Source organism: Pan troglodytes, chromosome 16 (assembly GCF_028858775.2).
Source record: "Pan troglodytes isolate AG18354 chromosome 16, NHGRI_mPanTro3-v2.0_pri, whole genome shotgun sequence".
Lineage (NCBI taxonomy): Eukaryota > Metazoa > Chordata > Mammalia > Primates > Hominidae > Pan > Pan troglodytes.
Window position 1 is genome coordinate 16,881,579 of NC_072414.2, and position 12,296 is coordinate 16,893,874.

The window sequence follows — 12,296 nt, forward strand, 5'->3', positions numbered from 1 at the left end:
TTTTATTTTCAGTGTATTTTCTAGCAACATTCATCAGAATTAATAAGGAATCTCTACTTAAAGTTAAGCATTATGGCTATGTAAGTTAAATGAAAGCATATTCAACATGTATAAATATTGGCATACAGCATAGCATCCAAGGACAGAGTCTTAAAAGATAATTAAAACACTTAACTTTTATATGTGAGAGCTTGTTTTGAAAATGAAACTCTACACACATACACAAACATAACATTTACCAGAAAATTTTCAAGTTTTTTCAAAGGAATGTCCCTACTATGATCACAAAAGTTGGATGTCAGGAGTAATTAATTGTCTCATAGTTTTAGCCACAATGCTTAGACAGTAGGAATTAAAGTTTTAAATTGGGACATAAATCTGGAATAAAAAGTTAAATTGGCTCTGTGGGATCTTATGTATAACTAAGAATGCTTATATTTTTCACCAAACTATTCTCTTTTAAAGGTTTGCTTTACAGTCAATTAATTTTGCTGTATTCCGAGTCATGTATTTAATAATGAGAAAAAAAACATGTTTTCTATATGTTGTTTTAGAAGAGATGGAAAAGCACTTCAGAATTTTGTCAGAAAAAAAAAATATGTATCAAAGTAATTTTTCATTTTGTTACAAATTTGAGTGTGTCAACATCTACTCTATATATTAAAGTCTATTCAACACATGCATAAATAATGGAATTAATAATATAAAATATAAATGACTGTGCAAGTAAGTTGACAAATTGTTGAAAGTTATTTGCTAGAACATGAAAGTCAAATAATAAAAGTTGGGGAATACCAAAATATCATGTGCTTTCTTATCTGTCTAGGGAGATTGATTACTTAATCCACTTCTTTTTAAAGCTCCATGAGCACTCAAATATATTGTAACTCTTTCTGAATGAAAACATAATATTCATACAATGAGCGTGAGGATTTCATGTTGATCTTCCTATTGTCTTTTAACAACAAAACAACCTTTCAAACATAACAATATAAAACAAAAATTATTTGCATATCTAGCAGACTTCTCTTGGAGAAAGAAATATACTGAGACCCAATTTGCTGTAGAGAATGAGATTCCAAAGCATATTTTAGAAGAAGGGAGAGAAATTAAAGAAAACCTTAATTTCCTTAAATAAGAAATAAATGCAGAAGTTCCGCCTCTAGAATGGCTATGTGAAGAGCTCCATGGATCTTTTATAAAATTGTTGAAAATTACACAACAACCATCACCTATGTCACTTGAAAAGTCTTAATGGTACATAGAAAATGATGAAGTATTTATTCAAGAAAATCTACTGAAACTCACTAAGAACAGTGAGAGTTTTTTTGCATTTTATCTACAACCCATTCTTACCTCTCTTTCTCACAGACTATCTTGATATAAATTCTACTGAAGGCAATGTAGCCAAGAACACATAACTTTTACTAGACCCCACTGGGGGGCTATAGTATCTTTCTGGGAGTAACAGTACATCAGAATTTTTCATTTCAACCCCCACCTACTGCCACTACCTGTTCTGGAGATTAAGCTTTTGTGGAATGTGGCCAAGAAGTAGGATGTCATTTCTTCCTACCAGCTCTAATTCATGGAATGAGGACTGTTTGGGTGCAACACACTGAGAACATTGAGCCCTGATTGCCTTCTTTCTGGTTTGTCTGTAAGGCAAAGTTCTCATTCCAGGAGTGGCAAGCTGAGATTACCAATGGCTACTTCTCATCCCAGTGACCCAGTCTCCAAGTAGGGCTGTCACTCCAAGAGGAGAATGCTGCTCTCTTTGCTGCAATCACCAGAGCCAAAGCTCAGAAGCTTTGCCCAAAGGAAGGGGCAGAACATAGAGCAGAGAGTGTAAAGCTTTTCCCAAAAGAAGAGTTTGGGGAAATTCAACCATAAGGGTACTTTGGAAAACAATGAAGTGATGGTAAAAATCAAATAAGAGAGACTGGCACTTTATTAGAGACATATGCTTTGAAACAAATATCAGCTAGTTTACCAGGAATAACCCAGGAAAAAGACAGCTAAGAAGAGCCCCTCTGGTGTCAGGAAGAAGTTTCAAATGCTGAACAAATGAAAAGACCTGAAACAATAAATAAGACTGTTAATATAATAAAAGCTGTAAATACATAGTACGTTTCTTTTTATCTTTTTTAAGACATAAAATTATGTCAAGTGTGTTAGTCTGTTCATGCTGATACATATATATACCAGAGACTGAGAAATTTGTAAAGAAGAAATTTATTTCTCATAGTTCTGCAGGTTGGAAGTTTAAGATCAATTTGTTGGCAGGTTTGGTGTCTGCTGAGGTGCCTTGAGCACTGCATCTTCCAGAGGGGATGAATGCTGTATTTTCATATGGTGAAAAGAATGAAAAGTCAAAGGGTCCTAATTCCCTCCAGCCCTTCTATAAGACACTCATACCATCCATGAGGACAGAGCCCTAATAGCCTAATCATACCCTCAAGGTTCCAGCTCTTAATGCTGTCACATTGAAATTAAGTTTCCACGTGAACTTTGGAGAGGACAAAACAACAAACCATATCATCAAGTAACAGTTATAACAATAAATTATTGGGTGTATAGCATATACAGATGTAATGTGTACAGCCATAATAGCACAAAAAGGAGAGCCAAAGTATACAAAAGTGAACAAAAGTAAAATTTCTATATACATATATGTCACTAGAGTTGTTATGCATCTACAATTGATTGTGATAAGATGTCTACAGTAAACCCTAAAGTAGCAATTCAGGGAAACATTGAAAAAACATAGATAAAATATTATTAAATTCAAATTAAATGTTTTATAAAAAATATCTAATTCAAAAGAAAGCAGTGAAGGAGGAATAGAGAAATGAAAAGACATAAGGTATACAGAAAACTGAAGTAAAATGATGGATGTAAATCTAACTGTACTAGTAACTTCATGTGAAAATGAATTTAAATATTCAAATAAAAGAGATTGTCAGACTGGAGAAAAAACAAATTAAATAAAGAAGATCCATCTACATGTTTGTCTGCAGGAGACACACTTTCGATCCAAAGATGAAAATTCATAGAAAAAAGGGATGGAAAAGTTATATGATGCAGGCAGTAACCGCAAGAAAGCTGGAATTGTTATATTAATATCAGAAAAAATAGACTTTAAAACAAAAGGGTTTACAGAGGTAAAGGGAGATATTTCATAAAAATAAAGGTCCAATATCTCAAAAATAAATAATAATTATAAGCATATATATGTGTGATGAAAAGCCTTCAAAATCCATTGACGTAGAAACCTCCAAAAATGAAGATTAATTAGACAATTTAACATACTTCTTGCAGCCTTTAATACTCACTTTCAAAAGTGGATAAAATGACTATGCAGAAGATCAACAAAGAAATAGAACACTTGAACAATACTATAAAATAACTAGACTGATTAGATATTTAAGGAACACTGTAACAACAGTAGATTCTCAAGTGCACATGCAACATTATCCAGGAATACCATATCCCAGGCCTTAAAATAGACCTCAATGAATTTAAACATTGGAATAATACAAAGTATATTTTCAGACATTAATTGAGTAAAATAATAAATCAGCAATAGGAAAATTTGGGAAACTCAGAATTATGTGGAAATTAAACAACATGCTATTAAATAAACAATGGACCCAAGAAGAAGTAATAAGATAAATTAGAAAATACTTTAAAAAAGATAAAATACTTTAAGAATGCATAATATCTCTTATGTGATGCAATAAAGGTAGTTCTCATACTCAAAAATAACATTCTCTAACCTGCCACCATAAGGCATTGAAAAAAGAAGAGCAAATTAAAACTACAGCAACCACAAGAAAGTATTAGGGATATACAAATTAGTGAAATAGAAAATAGAGAAACAATAGAGATCTTCAACAAAGCCAAAAATTGTTTCTTTGAACACATCAGCAGTGGCCACAATTTAGACAGACCGATCAACAAGAAAGAGAAACTATTCAAGTATTAATGAAATTTTTAAAAGGACACTAAACTTAAAGAAATAAATAATTATTATAAAAGTACCTACGAAAAAATATATCTAAAATTTAGATATTTTTTAAGAACTGGACAAATTCTAAGAAAGATTCAAATTAGCAAAAATGAGTCAAGGAGAAATATAAAATCTTATCAAGTAAAGAGATTAAGTTAGTAATCAAAACTACCACCTCAGGAAACAATGACAACAGCAACAAAATCTTCTAGCCAAGAATGCCTCTACCAAACTTTCAAAGTTGAATTAATACAATTATCTACAAACTCTTGCAAAAAAAAAAAAGAGAATACACTTCCCAGTTTATTCTATGAAGCTAGTATTACCCTAATAACAAAACCAGACAATAACATCAAAAAAAAAAAAAAAAAGAAAACAAAAACACAGAACAATATCTTTAACAAAAATAGATGGAAAAAATCCTCAGCAAAATGCTAATGATCAAAATCCAGCAAAACATAAAACATATAATATACTATAACCAGGCAGGACTTATCTCAGGAATGCAAGAAAATGTAAAATAAATGCATCATTACATTAACTAGAGTCAATTATATTGAGTTTCATTCTCCCTATTGATTACCTATTAAGTTGCTTCCAGTTTTACAGCATTTCATACTGCCATTCCTAGACTCACATCTGGACTGTTTCACAGTATCGATTTTAGAGAACATAGAGGGATAATCTTGGAAATAGAAAAATAATACTGTTCCTTGATTTTAAAATCATATATATATACACACAAATAGTCAAAAAGTCATTTTAGCCAAAATGAATTCCATCTCAAAGAAAATAAAATAACGAAATGATACCATCAAAAAGAGATGAGAAAATGGAGGAAATGAATATTGGAAAATAGAGTCACTGACTTAATTGTTGGATTTCTAGTGAAGCAGGTAAACAAATTAAATTCTCTTCTGTAGAGTTATCCTATCTAGGGCCACATGTCTTTAACCCGGCACCAACAAAGTACTAAAACCATATAACAAAGCATTCTTTTATTAATTCCATATTCATCAAATGATTTTCTGGTATACATTTGGGTCCTCATGTAACTTTGTCTATCTAGAAAGAACACTTTTGTTAATTTAAAAGGAATATTTCAGTTCCTACAGCATTTCTTTACATTAACTGGTTTAAACACCAATCTCCGTTAGTAAGTATACCCCTAACAAAAACTGGATTAATAATCAGGTATCTGGGCAGGAAATGCTGCGCCTCAGGGTCTACTAGCAGTGAGTGAGTAAGGAAATGATTCTTTGTGTCTTTCTGTAGTAAGGTATTCATAGCTTCTGTTTTACAAAGCATAATTATAGCTACCAATATTTTGGAGCCATAGATCATCAGTAAAAGGCTGTATTTGTGTGCAGAACATTTGATATAAAAAGTTAAGACTTCTAATCTTATTTTATTTTGTTATAACTTTTCTAATTATATGGTATTGTATTTTCAGATGAGTACACACAATGAAAACAACTAAAAAGACAAAATTACCATTCACAGTTTGCCTTCTTTCCATCAAATTGGTCTCATGTCACATAAATGTAGTTTATTTTAGAGATGCAGTGTTCCTTTATTCATAGCATCATCACTCAAGATGTAATTATTATGGTGAAAATTTGGGTCATTACACTGGCTTATCCTTCTACAGATTGGTATGAAATTGGATCTTATCCTTGAGCTCCAATGTCTCTATGGCCCTGATAATGTTGAAAATGCAGTCCTCATTGTACCTAACCTTAGGAAATGAATAAATGGCTATTTGGAGTCCTGGCTCCCTTTGTGCTTTTATATTCCTGAGGGCATGGCTTTATAATACTTCACAGAATAAGACTAATTGTGAAACAATTGGATGTAAGTTGATTTGGATGTCCTTGATTACACAACATCTGCATGTAAGACAATACATTATTTTCAATTATGATTTTGTCAAGTTCTCAAAATATAGGATTGACTTTTAACTGAAAGTATTTCTGTGTGCAGGCATAATACCATTTGTGCTATTTTCTTATATTTATTCTGTGCATTAAAAGGGGATATTAATTAAAAGGATTTTTGTTCTTATTTTAGACAATAATTTATTATGAAAGTTTACTCATAAATATGCTGGACAGTCATTTCATAATAAAGTATGACATTCTTTCCTTTATGTCTCCCCAAGGGTAAAGATCATTCAAGCACAACTATCTCCTGTATCGGTATTTATTCACCTAAATAGACTGTTTTCGTTAAAATTTTAACGAAAAGTCATGCTTATATTACTGTATAATTTTGTATATGCATGAATATTTATCTGTTCAAAGTAGAGATGTAGTTGACATGAAGGGATGTCTGCCTAGTTCACAAAAGTATGACCATGGAAATATCATTTCTATGATACTCCCTCATTAGGGAGCTATCCCTTTGTCACTCCAACCTTGAAACTGTAATGTCAGAGATTATAGTATCTACTTCCCTGTGCAGTATTTTTTGATCCAAGTAATAGACCCATGATCTGAGAATAGTCAAAGTGCATCTCAGATTTTTCAAGAGTTGGAGACAGTGAAGGTTTCACTTCTGATGGTATATGTTGTAAGAATGAGTCTGTATCTGTCAGTGCCAAATTAAGTAAGATGGAATAAGAATAAAGCTGATGCTCAGAGAAGGGGGAATGAGAGTTAGAGGTAGTATTGACTATTGAAAATCCGTCCTGAGGTCAGACCCACAAATGCATTTTGTTATTTTATTTCAATACTGATAAAACCTTCTTTTTATGGTTATAGTTCAAATTAGTTTTTTTCAATTTCAATAGAAATAACAGGTGTAAAAAACCACAAAAGTACCCCATTTTCCCTTGCAAATGTATTGTTCTGAAGCTAGAATGATGTTGAAATACTGGAGGTCAACCTAAAATGATACTATTTTACTGATGCCTTCATTTTTAGTATATTTTCCCTAGATTTTACAAGAGGTAAAAACATCTACTATAGACGTGTTACCTTTTGAGGTTGCTTGTAGTCTTCATATCTGGTGTGTGGCTGCGACAGTGGAACACGATGGAAAGACTGGAAATGATACAATTCCAAAAAGCTGTTTTTACAGTGTGAAGCCTAGCCTCAGAATAAAATCCCAATACTATCACGCAAAAAATTACTAGGTTTGCACCAAGTATGAATAGGTTGGGAAACTAAAAAGGCCTATGAGGCCCTATAAGAACCACCTTATTAGTGTTTAATAAAGGTAAAGGTAAAGTACGACAGAAATAAAATGCAGGAAATCATTGAAAGTCTGTCTTTCAGGAACAGAGCCTTTCTCCCTAAAGATCATTTCTCAGTCTCACGGACACATTTTATCTCTATATTATAAACCTTCAAGATTTGAGCTTACTATAATAATTTAAGAGAAATGCAGAAAAGTCTTTATAGCAGGCTCCCTCATACATTGTTGGTCATATACTTAAGCCAAGTTGTGTAAACCATCAAGCTAAACATTCTCCACGATGTAGACCAGTTGGCACTAAACTTAAAGCAACATATTATGAATCACTAACTAGCACATACCATTTTCATCTTGCTCACGGGTGTTATGCTTCCAATGCATCTCTAGATATAAATATCAAGCTGTTCCAGTCCAATTGTAAGAGAGCCCTCCCTTATGTAGCCATACATTAACATATATGAGAATATAAGATGTGTTGAGGAAAAAATATCAAAGGATTGAGAAACCTACATAAATTTTAAAAAGAATTAAGAGAAGACCAGGCTATATTTAATGTCATCAAAGATAATTCTAGTGCATTTTCATTATTTTTTCACGTGGCTTTTCTTTCTTTTCCCCTTGACTGATTCTCTCCTAACTAGTTTTAATCAATTTTATAGAATAATCTGCGTATAAGGCACACATTTTAGTCCAGTTCAGTTTTACAAATTTATAAAGCTAGTTAACCACCTACACAATCAAATATAGAATATTCCCTTCATCTACACATTTATTGTACGACCTTTGCCAATGAATTCCCCACTTCAACCCCAGAAAGGTTTAATGCATTCTGTCTTTATATAATTTCAAATTTTATTTACATGAAAGCATACAATATTTATTATTTAGTATCTGCCTTCTTTCCTCTAGTATATGACAAAAATTCACTTTTTTTTTTTTTGTACAAAGGAATGACAATCCTTCAATTGTAAAAACTAAAGAACATGCCACCCAACTAATCACATGCCTTAGGGTATATTTCTGAAAAATAAGATACATATTTTAAAAGCAACTTTATTAAAACTCAGGGCTATTAAAGTATATATACAAATACAACACTAAAAAATAAAGTTACGTTTCCAGTCCGGGCTCAGTGGCTGATGCCTGTAATCTCAGCACTTTTAGAGGCCGAGGCGGGCGGATCATGAGTTCAGGAGGTTGAGACCATCCTGGCTAACACGGTGAAACCCCGTCTCTACTAAAAATACAAAAAATTAGCCGGGCTTGGTAGCCTGTGCCTGCAGTCCCAGCTACTCGGGAGGCTGAGGCAGGAGAATGGCGTGAACCCGGGAGTCGGAGCTTGCAGTGAGCTGAGACCATGCCACTGCATTCCAGCCTGGGCGACAGAGCGAGACTCCGTCTCAAAAAAAAAAAAAAAAAAAAAAGCTTCTGCAAAGCAGAGGAAGCAATCAGTAGAATGAAAAAACAGGCCGGGCGCGGTGGCTCACGCCTGTACACCCAGCACTTTGGGAGGCTGAGGCGCGCCGATCATGAGGCCAGGAGATCAAGACCATCCTGGCTAACATGGTGAAACCCCGTCTCTACTAAAAATACAAAAAAAGTGTCCAGGCGTGGTGGCAGGCGCCTGTAGTCCCAGCTACTCGGGAGGCCGAGGCAGGAAAATGGCGTGAACCCGGGAGGCAGAGCTTGCAGTGAGCGGAGATCGTGCCACTGCACACCAACCTGGGTGACAGACCGAGACTCTGTAAAAAAAATTAAATTAAAATTTAATAAAAATGAAACAACCCAGATAATGGAAGCAAGTATTTGCAAACCATGCATCAGGCAAGGGGTTCATACACAAAATATATAAAGAACTCAAACTACTCAAAAGCAAACATACAAATGATCTTATTAAAGAAATATACCCCAAACCTTTGTCCCCCACCATTATTTCCCTACCTTCTTTTCCCGACGGCCTTTGGCCCCCTCCCTCTCACCACCCTTTTTCTTTCACCATCTGCCCCCCAAACTTCTTCATCATTTTTTGCCCACCCTCATTTCACAAAGCTGCCTCTACTCTCCTGCTCAACACCCTTTTCCCCATGCATCTACCCAAACCCTTTCCCCAGTTTCTTCCCACCGTCTTTTCCCCTTATCCCTGGCCAGCCTCTTTTTCCCCATCCCGCTCTCATCACCCTCTTTTGCTCCTTTATCTAAGCCAAAACATTTTCCCCCGTCTTTTCCCAAAATCTTCTCTCCACTCCTGCTGCTCACTACCCTCTTTCCCCGCTTCATCCAACCAAAAACTGTTTTCTTCATCGTCTTTCCCCCGTTCCTCCTTGCCATTCTCTTTCCCTTCTCCATCTACCCAAAAACATTTCCCCCGTCTTTTCACAGACTTCTCCCCACGCCTATTCACCTCTCTCTTTCCCCCTCCATCTACACACCAAAACTTTCCCCACCACCTTTTCAAAGTCTCCCCCCTTTACCACTAGTGCTGTTTTTTCCCCTACCCTGCTTGCCACCCTTTTTTCCCCTCCATCTACCCCAAACTATTTTTCTGTTGTTTTCCCAACCCCCATCCCTGCTACCTCTCGCCACCCTCTTTCCTCCTCCTCGTCACCCTCTTTCCCCGCTCCATCTATCGAAACACTTTTCACCCACCGTCTTTTCTTTCTTCACTGTCTTTCTTTGCTGCCACTGTCTTTTCACAAAACCTTGCCTTCCTCCTGCTGGCTACCCTCTTTTTCCTTCTCCCACTTGCTACCCTCTTTTGCTCAACCCAAAAACTTTTCTCCCCCACTGCATTTTCTCCCCACTGTCTTTTCACAAAACCTTCTCTCCCTACTGCTACCCCCGTTTTCCCCCATCACCTCCCTCTCTTTCCTCCGCCCACTTGCCACCGTCTTTTCCCCCTCCATGTACCCTTAAACTTTTACCCACCATCTTTCTGCAAAACCTTCCTTCCCTCCCACTCCCCACCCTGTTATTACACCTCTATCTACCCAAAACCTTTTTTCCCCACCATCTTTTCACCACTATCTTTTTGCAACTCGTTCTCTGGCTAAGCTATCCTTTTTTCCCTTTGGCCCTAACTACCCTCTTTGCTCCCCTCTATCTATCCCAAAACTGTTTTCCTTCTCCTACCTCTCCAGCCGCGATGCTATCTCTCCATCACTGCCAACAACCGCAGTGAGGCGAGCTGCGCTCCCGCGGCTCCAGCCTCCAGCATATAGCCACCGAATCCTGATTCCTACTCTTCTACGTTGGGCAGTGAGCAACTCGACATGAAAATACAGGAACCTGAAAAAACGTTACCGCACTTCAGCATCATTTATATACTGCGGTAGTGCCCACGGAGGTTCCTGGACTGCATGTCTTGATTGGATGAGAAAAAAACCTCCAGGCTTACTCTGATTGGACTTTATGATCATGTTCTGATTGGATGAGAGCAAGTCTTAACACAACCAATCACAGCATGAAAATAAAGTCCAATCAGAGTAGGCCTAGAGGTTTTTTTCTCATCCAATCAGAACATGTAGTCCAGGAACTGCATTTGCATAACCTCATATATAAAGCATGCTGAGGTGGCGTCAGGTCATTTCAGGCTCTTCTGTGTCGAGTGGAGGAGCAACTCTGTGCCCAGCTTAGAGGACTGGAAGAGGCCGCAACCTTCTGCCTGCTGGAGGGTGTAGGATGGATGGAGCCTGGAGCCTGGGTCACTACCTCGCTGCAGTTGGTGGTGGTGATAGAGTAGTAGGAGAGCGTTCGGCAGCAGGAGCTTCTCATGCCAGGCTGGAGGACTAGAAGGAAGAGGCACTGCCACATGCTGGAGGCTGGAACCTGTGCCACCATGGCTCACCTCGCTGTGGTTGATGGTGACATCGGAGACTGCAGCTCAGCCACAGTGGTAGAAATGTGATGGGGTAGGTGAGTTTTCCGGGCCTGCCCTGTATGCCTCTGGGGGCAAGGGTTGGGTGTCCTATTGGGGTTCATTGCTAGAGGCTACCATGCCTGTGGCAGTGGTCTGGTTGGGGACACTCTCCGGGGTTGCATTGCTGGTGGTGGGGCAGGTTGCCTGGCTATCTGGGGGTATACTGCCTGTGGTGGCAGGGGTGGTGGGGGGAGGCAGATTGTGTACACTAGCTTGTATTGCTGGTGGCTGGGGAAGGATTAGGGGCGCTATTTTCTGCTGCACTGCCCGCAGCAGGGAGTGGGTTGGGTGGAGTTATCCGGGGCTACAATGCTGGCGGGGGGGGTGGTTTAGGGGCGTTGTTGGGTGCTACACTGTCTGTGACTGGAGGGGTGCACCATTAGGAGCTGAACTGCCTGTGGCTGGGTCAGATTGTGGGCACTATTGGGTGGTATGCTCCCTGAGGTGTGGGGGGAGTGCTTTTGTGGGGGGGTATTGGGGTTACATTGCCTGAAACTGTAGGGTGTGTTGGATGTGTTATCCGGGGGCTACACTGCTAGTGGCAGGGGGCAGATTAGGGGTGCCATGGGGGCTACACTGCCAGTGGCATTGGCGTGCTGATGAGGTGGCAGCAGCAGTGACAGCAGTGGCCTCCTTCTTCTCGTAGCTTCCAAGTAAGGTATGGTTTTCTTCTTCTCGGACTCCAGACTCTAGAAGGCGATTTTCTTCCGCTCGAGCTGGATTACATGGTAGGGCCTCCACACCCACTGTGGTTTCCCAGCCTGCCCTCATGCTTTGTGTTGTGAAGATCACCTGGGACTACCGGGCAGGGAGTAGTAGGCACCATGGGGGAAGTGGGAGACAGGGCACTGTTGGTGGAGGTGTCAGGAATGGGAACCAGCCCTTTGGTGGGGAGGGCTGACTGGGTCTGAGTTTCTCCTACGCAGGCTCCCGGAGGAGGACAGCCTTGGTGGGCCCAGCAATTCCTGGCCAGCTGGACTTGGCCAAGGGCCGGTTTCAGTGAAGGCACTCACTCCCACCCCAGGCCCCAGTTCCTGGCCAGCTTTTGCCAGAAGAAGAGGTTGGACTTTGGAAGGTGGGTGTGAGTGCTTTCAATGAAACTGATCCCTGACACCCAGTCACCAGCATAACGAGGTGAGGCTCTAATGGTTCCAATCCCTGAGTCCTGTT

At 38.6% G+C, this 12,296-nt stretch overlaps 1 long non-coding RNA gene across 1 annotated transcript; it reads right to left on the minus strand.

Moving 5' to 3' along the window:
• Nucleotides 1–1,916: 1,916 nt before the first annotated feature.
• On the minus strand, nt 1,917–10,583 carry LOC107975839 (uncharacterized). Its single transcript, XR_001719324.4, has 3 exons — nt 10,340–10,583; nt 6,991–7,056; nt 1,917–2,077 (listed from the first exon to the last, which is right to left on the minus strand). It is a non-coding gene; the product is annotated as an uncharacterized LOC107975839 (long non-coding RNA).
• Between the last annotated feature and the right edge of the window lie 1,713 nt (nt 10,584–12,296).